Source organism: Eschrichtius robustus, chromosome 2 (assembly GCF_028021215.1).
Source record: "Eschrichtius robustus isolate mEscRob2 chromosome 2, mEscRob2.pri, whole genome shotgun sequence".
In the NCBI taxonomy this organism is placed as follows: Eukaryota; Metazoa; Chordata; class Mammalia; order Artiodactyla; family Eschrichtiidae; genus Eschrichtius; species Eschrichtius robustus.
Window position 1 is genome coordinate 163,115,577 of NC_090825.1, and position 7,704 is coordinate 163,123,280.

Genomic DNA, 7,704 nt, shown 5'->3' on the forward strand with positions numbered 1-7,704 from the left:
CAGTCACTGTGGAAATCAGTATGGAGGTTTCTCAAAAAACTAAATTAGAAGTAGCATATGACCCAGAAATTCCTCTCCTGGGTATATATACAGAATGGCATACGGCTCAGCCAAAAAAAAAAAAAAAAATGAAATTTTGCCATCTGCAGCAACATGGGTGGACTTGGAGGCCATTATTTTAAGCAAAATAAATCAGACAGATAAAGGCAAAAACTGTATGTCCTCACTTTTATGTGTAATCTAATAAATAAAACAAACCATTGAATATAACAAAAAGGAGCAGACTCACAGTTAGAGATAACAAACTACTGGGTACCAGTGGGGAAGTGTAGAGGGGCAATATAAGGGTGGAGGAGTGGAAGGCACAAACTATTGAGTGTAAGATTAGCTCAAGTATGTTTTGTACAACTCATGACATATACTCAATATTTTGTAATAACCATAAATGGAAAGTAACCTTTAAAAGTTATATAAAAATTTAAAAGAATTAATAAGAAACATATAGCAATCAAACAATATGACCCTGGCAATAATATAGACACATAGACCAATGGAACAGAATTGAAAATCCAGAAATAAACCCTCAAAGGATCAATTAATATTTGACAATCGTTTCAAGAATACTCAATCGTAAGAGGAGAGTCTCTTCAATAAACAGTGTTGGGAAAATTGGGTTGCCCCATATCGAGGAAAAAAACTGGACCCCTATGTTACACCAGTCACAAAAATTAACTCAACATGGATCAAAGATTTAAGCATAAGACCCCAAACCATAAATTCCTAGGAGAAAACAAAGAAAATAGTCCTTTGTTCTTTGCAGAGTTTCCTGTATATGCTACCTAAAGCTCATGCAACAAAAGCAAAAATAAATGTGTAACTACATGAAATTAAAAAGCATGCACACAAAAAGAAGCAATCAACAAAATGAAAGGCAACCTATAAAATGGGAAAACATATTTGCAAATCATCTTAACTGAGGGTTTGATATCCAAAATATGTAAACAACTCAATAGCATAAAATAAACCAATCTCATTTTTAAAAATTGTCAGAGGAACTGAATAGGACTTTTAAAAAAAAAATGACATACAAATGACCATCAGGTATAGGAAATGGTACGTACTTAACATCACTAATCATTAGGGAAATGCAAAACAAAACCATAAGGACATATCACTTCACACTTGTTCGAATGGCTATCATCAAAAAGATACGAGAGGGCTTCCCTGGTGGCGCAGTGGTTGAGAATCTGCCTGCCAATGCAGGGGACACGGGTTCGAGCCCTGGTCTGGGAAGATCCCACATGCCACGGAGCAACTAGGCCCGTGAGCCACAACTACTGAGCCTGCGCGTCTGGAGCCTGTGCTCCGCAACAAGAGAGGCCGCAATAGTGAGAGGCCCGCGCACCGCGATGAAGAGTGGCCCCCGCTTGCCGCAGCTGGAGAAAAAGCCCTCGCACAGAAACAAAGACCCAACACAGCCATAAATAAATAAATAAATAAATAAATAAATAAATAAATAATTTAAAAATATATATATATATAAAAATATAGTTTTTCTCAGGTAAATCAAGAATCTGTAATGAACTTCTTTCTGCAAATAAAATACGTCCAAGTTATTTCCATGGCACATCAAAAACATTCACTGACTCACCCAGTGACCCATAGTTCTTACTTGCACAGAATTTTCTCCACTGGAAAACCTAATACATTCAATAAGTTCAAGGAGTTTTGCTTGTAATATACTAACAGTACACCTCCTACTTATAATTTTCAGATAAAAAACTTCAATATTTTTACACAGAAGTGTTTTTAATTCAAAGAATTGTTATATTTTCACTGAAAATGTTTTTACACTGAAATATAGAAACAGTTTCTCTTGTATTGATTTTTTCCCTAAGCTCTAAAGCTAAACATAGTGTTTCGACATGTATATCTAAGACACAGCCCTAAAAACCTTAAAAACATTATCAAATCCACTTACCCTTCCAGAGTAGTCTATTCCCTAGTCCTCTTCCCAATCTGCAGGGATTCTCAACACTCTCTTCAGTTTCTCAAGGAAAACAAAAACAAAAACAAAAACAAAAAAGAAAACCCTAGCCATTTGGACACTCTTTTTTTTTTTATAAATTTATTTATTTATTTTTGTATGTGTTGGGTCTTCGTTTCTGTGCGAGGGCTTTCTCTAGTCGCGGAGAGCGGGGGCCACTCTTCATCGCGGTGCGCGGGCCTTTCATTGTCACGGCATCTCTTGTTGCGGAGCAAGGGCTCCAGACGCACAGGCTCAGTAGTTGTGGCTCACGGGCCCAGTCTCTCCGCAGCATGTGGAATCTTCCCAGACCAGGGCTCGAACCCGTGTCCCCTGCATTGGCAGGCAGATTCTCAACCACTGCACCACCAGGGAAGCCCTGATTTGGACACTCTTAAAGCCTGACATTTTCAGTGTTTATTTTTCATTAGAACCATCTAGGACCTTTAGAATTACTGATGCTCAGCCCCATCTTGGATTATATACTAATCTCTGCAAAGGACCCTCCTCAGAATATTAAACAGTCTCCAGGAAGTTCTAATCTGCAGCCTGGGTGTGACTCACAGTTACCAGAGTCCCCACCCCCATGGTACAGCGTGAGGTGGGGGAGGACAAAGGAGACCCCTGAAGTCAGGTGCAGCTCATGGCAAAGCTTATGCTCTTCCTCAAGGCAGAGCTCAGCCCAGGTTGCATGTGAGAATCACCCAGGGAGCTTGTCACAAACACAGAGCCCTGGGTCCCAGCCTTGAATAATGAAGTCTGAATCACAGGGGTTGGCCCTTGAAATGCCTTGCAGCTGATCCACTGTAGAATCAGGAGTGGGAAGCTGTTCTACAGCGGAATTCACTTGCAGACAGGATCCATGATTTCACTGAGCTTAGAGACCAGTGGGAGAGCTAGACTTGACCTGACCCAGGAGTTGCATGAACCATACCAAGTGTGAGTCAAGTTTGAGGACTGAAAAGGAGTGGCACCCATGAGGGGTGTCACCACCTGAGAAGGCCTCTGTGCACAGGGTGACTGACTAACAGACATCCTCAAGTAGTGCAAACCAGCTTGATGAATGGCTTTGGGGGATCATAGTAGGGCAGCATCTAACACAGAAGGAGCAAAGACCCCAAAACAAAATTACACCCACTGTATTCAGGGAATGAGAAGGTAGGTATGGCTGGAGCCTGGATATCGAGAGAAAAATCATCTTGATTTGAAGCCATCAGTTGACAGGGTGTGAAAAACGTCTGCCCTGAAAAGTCATAAAAAGAGGTTTGGTCTGCATACCAAGTACAATGAGAGCAGGGACACTATTAAAATGCTGTGGCCATTGTCTGTAGGAGTAACCCTTAATCCCTCACTATTTTAGATCCAATTTGAAAAAACCAATTCATCTCATATATGTTTAGATGTTAGGAATGAGACATTCTAGTGAAGCGGATGCCGTGGGTAAGGGAGGAAAAGGATTCAGGAATTGGTCTTTATGAGGAGCTGCAGTTGTCCCCCAAATATGATCTGTATGGAGTATCCTCAGGACCTGGATGGGAGCCCTGCACCCTGGTATCCCTGATACCACCCCTCCATGGTATCTCCATGCCCATTTTCTGCCTTCTCCAAGCAGACCCCACACACGCAGTCACCTCCTCTGACTTGGATCCAGATCTTGAACTTAAAATTTGAATCTGATTCTCAAATCCACTTGAGAGACAAGGGATTTCATGACTTTCTCTTCCTCAAATCCAATGGAATGAAAATAAAATGTGAACTGAACTGGAGGATCCCCTAGTTCTGCCGTGTGGTCAGGGCTTGGATGGGACCCCAAAATGTAGAGAGACAAAGGAGCAGGGAGAGAGCTCGGCTTCCTGGAGACTTGGGACCTGTCATCCCTCTCACTCTCCTCTCCCCAACATTCTTGCTGCTTGAGGGTCATTAAGCATCAGGGGAAACTTGTAGATAAAGAATCAATGGGGTGGAATCCTGCCATCAGCATTCTCTGGCTGGGTGAGCAGAATCCTGTTATTTAATGTTCCTGGACCTCAATTGCTTCCTTGTGAGGTTGCAGCTGATGCTTCTTACTTTAGCACTCATTTTTTGGATAATCTGAATATATGATTTATATTGGGTCTCTTAAACCTGTGTATCCACAGATCTTAAAAAAGGGTATGAATGAACTTATCTACAAAACAGAAATAGAGTTACAGATGTAGAAAACAAACTTATGGTTACCAGGGGGTAAAGGGGTTTGAAGGATAAATTGGGAGATTGGGATTGACATACACATTCTTCTATATATAAAATAGATAATAAGGACCTCCTGTAGAGCACAGGGAACTCTACTCAATACTCTGTAATGACCTATATGGGAAAATAATCTAAAAAAGAATGGAGATATATATATATATATATATATATATATATATATACACACACACACACACATATATATCTGATGCACTTTGCTGTACACCTGAAACTAACACAACATTGTAAATCAACTCTACTCCAATAAAAATTAAAAAAAATAACCTGTGTCTCCGCATTTCCTGGGTCAAATTTATAAACATTACTTTACTTTTGTGTAGGTCCAAATTTTACAAATCTTTCCCTTGAACAACTTGTATTGTCATTTACACACATGTAACCTTATTAATTTACTTTTTTAACAATGACTAAAATAAGGCACAATAACTAGTACTGCAGGTCCTTGCAAAATATTGCTTTCCCATGGAGAAGATAGGCTTGCTGAGAGCTCAGTTGGCTGATGGATCACTAGAGGAGCCCCATTATCTTGCCCCTGGGTAGAGTAGAACATTTGTGGCTGGGGGTGGGATTGGTTCAGAATCACTACTTGTATATCAACTCGCAAGCAGAGGGACACAGCCAGGACCCACTGACATGGGCAATCCACCCACACATCAGTCACCAGCAGGTGTGGGCATAGGCACATCTTCCTGGGACTGTAGCACCACCATCCCTTGACCAGGGGCCCTTCCCCAGGGCAATCTCTTCTGTCCAGTAAAAGCCCCTGTAAGGAGATTTGGTGTGAACATCAAGGACTGTATGAGCAAGGTTGCCCCTGAGGATTCTATTGCTGTTGTCCATGGAAAGACCCTTAATGTCAGAATTATTTTAATTCCGGAGTAAAGAAAACCTAGCTAATTCCACAGTTTTATAGAGGCTGGGGTTCAGCACTTTCTTTTTGACTGGAGCTCTTTGTGAAGTTAAAGAATTCAAGAATCAGGGGTGTGCATTTGTAGAGATGAGACAGCTTATTTTGCAGGTGGGGTACAGGGCCTAGGATCCTTTAGAATCACTGCTCTAGTTGAGAGCAAGCACATCATCTCCAAATTATCCAATCTTACACTAGTTTAGGTACAGCTGAAGGGATTTGGCAGATGTAATCAGTGAATCAAAAGGATAATGTACTGGATAAACCTGACTCAATCACTTGTAAGATTTAAGTCCCCTCCCTACCCCTCCCATTTCAGGGGAAGATACAAGGACTCAAAGAAAACATAGGATGTGCGCAAGATCACAGAGCAAGTTGGAGTGCTGAGGCTCAGTACTTTCACTGAAAACCAGAGCCTTGATACCCAGTGCCCACTGTGGATGGTGGCCAGTTCCTGGGCATTGGGGCCAGTTTCTGCCCTTAGGAGCTCCAGGTCCTGAGACTGTAACTGAGCAGGACCCTATGGGTCCTTCCCAGGACAGAAACGCCCCCATGTTCTCCACCTGCCTCTTATTATCTGTAGAAAAACTTTATCCTCCTAGGCCTTCCTCAAGTTCCAAAGAATAAATTTAATCAGAAGTGAGAGAATGCAGAAAGGAAAACAGCCAAGTAAGACAAAATAATGGTTTAGCCATTAAACAAAGTCAAGGACCTTTAGTTCCACCTCAAGGGCTATAGATAATTTCTAAGTCATGTCCTTTAAGCTGTTTTGCAGATGCTGAAACCCGCACCAGGTGGAAGAAGTTACCTGCAATATATATATATATATATATATATATATATATATATATATATATATATATATATATATATATATATATATATATATATATATATATATATATTTAGGTGACATGAAAAGAATCAAGGATGACTCTGGAACCACTACACACTGAGTTTGAGCTGATTTAAGATGGTATCACTCACTGTATATGCCCCTCCCCTGTCTTGTCATAATATAAACTCCATAAATCTGAATCATTGTGTAGATTTGTGTATGATTCTTAGATAGTTTCGAAGATTCAAAATTAATTCTGAGTAAGGTCCATAGTAGCCTGGACTACATCTGAGATTCTGAGGGCAAAAAATTCTAAGCATTGTGTTGCCAACCTTCTTGGTGACAAGCTAAGCACCTTCCTTCTCTCCCATCCTCAGTTGTCCCATCTATAAATCCCCCTCACATTCTCCCTCTGTGTCCCTCCTTCAGCATAAACAATTCTCTTTGAAAAATGTTATCTTGTAAAAAGAAAAGCTCTGTTCTCTCCCTCTCCTCCCCTCCCTAAACCCTTCTTTCAAATTAAGTCCTTCATAAAGTGTCCCACATGCATCTCTAGAATTTGTGACCACCCTCACCAGCTGAGGCCTGGGCTCTTCCCCTAACCCTCCACTGAAACCACCCTCTACATGACACACATAGTCCTTGAGCCAAACCCAAAGGGCTTCCCTGACCCTTAGCTCTAACTCACGGAGGGGAGGGTGGTTCATTTGTAGGAATGTCACAAACTCTCACCTTGCCTTTGAGGACACTGGGGCCTAGAGATCCTTGGAATCAATAATGGAGTTAATCCAGTATTAATCTGTAGTTAATCCTATCCCAGTTATCCAATCAAACTGTATTGTAGGTGCTGCATTAAAGGGATTTTGCAGTTGTAATAAAAGTACTGAATTAGTTTATCTTCAGTTAATCCAAAGAGAGTATACTGGGTGTGTCTGATTCAATCACACCCAAGGTATTTAATAGCTGCTAGACCTCCCAAGAGCTTCAGAGACTGCCAGAAGCAGAGAGGAGCAGACACATTTCAGGAGACCACCTAATCTCCTGAATTCCAGCAAAGCAGAGTAAGTGCCAGCTCTCTTCAGCTCCTGGATTAGGCCCTGAGGCTGCAGAGAAAACTCAGAATAAAAATGGAGGTAAGTTGGAGGAAACCTGATTCCTGTGTGTTTGTGGGAGTATGGCTGGGTTATTTGTCTTTCATTTTATTTCATAAGTACTTTTGCAGTCATTAAAAGGTACACGCATAACCTTCTCTGTTCTTTGCAAATATTCACTCATTTAATCCTCATAGAAAGCCTGATGGAAGGTGTTATGACTATACTCATCTCACAGAGAAGGCACTGAGGCACTGCATGGCAACGACCCTGAACAGGGACCCACAGTTGTAACTTCAAAGCTAGGAATGAGAACCTGGCACTGTGGTGTCTGGGTTTATGACCTTCACAGATGTTCTAGGCTGCCACTCCCATGCTTGATGGATGTTTCTCACAAATTTATGGTTTTAATGGGATTATGTGTCTACTTTGATATTTCATTTAGGTAGAGTATTTCTCATCTCTAGAAGTTCCATATAGGCTGCTTATATCTTCCTATTATCTCCTTATGCTACTGCTTCTCCACACTTGATCACAGGGAGTCCATTTCTAGTGGCTGCTTTAAAGCCCTTCTCTACTAATTCTGCCA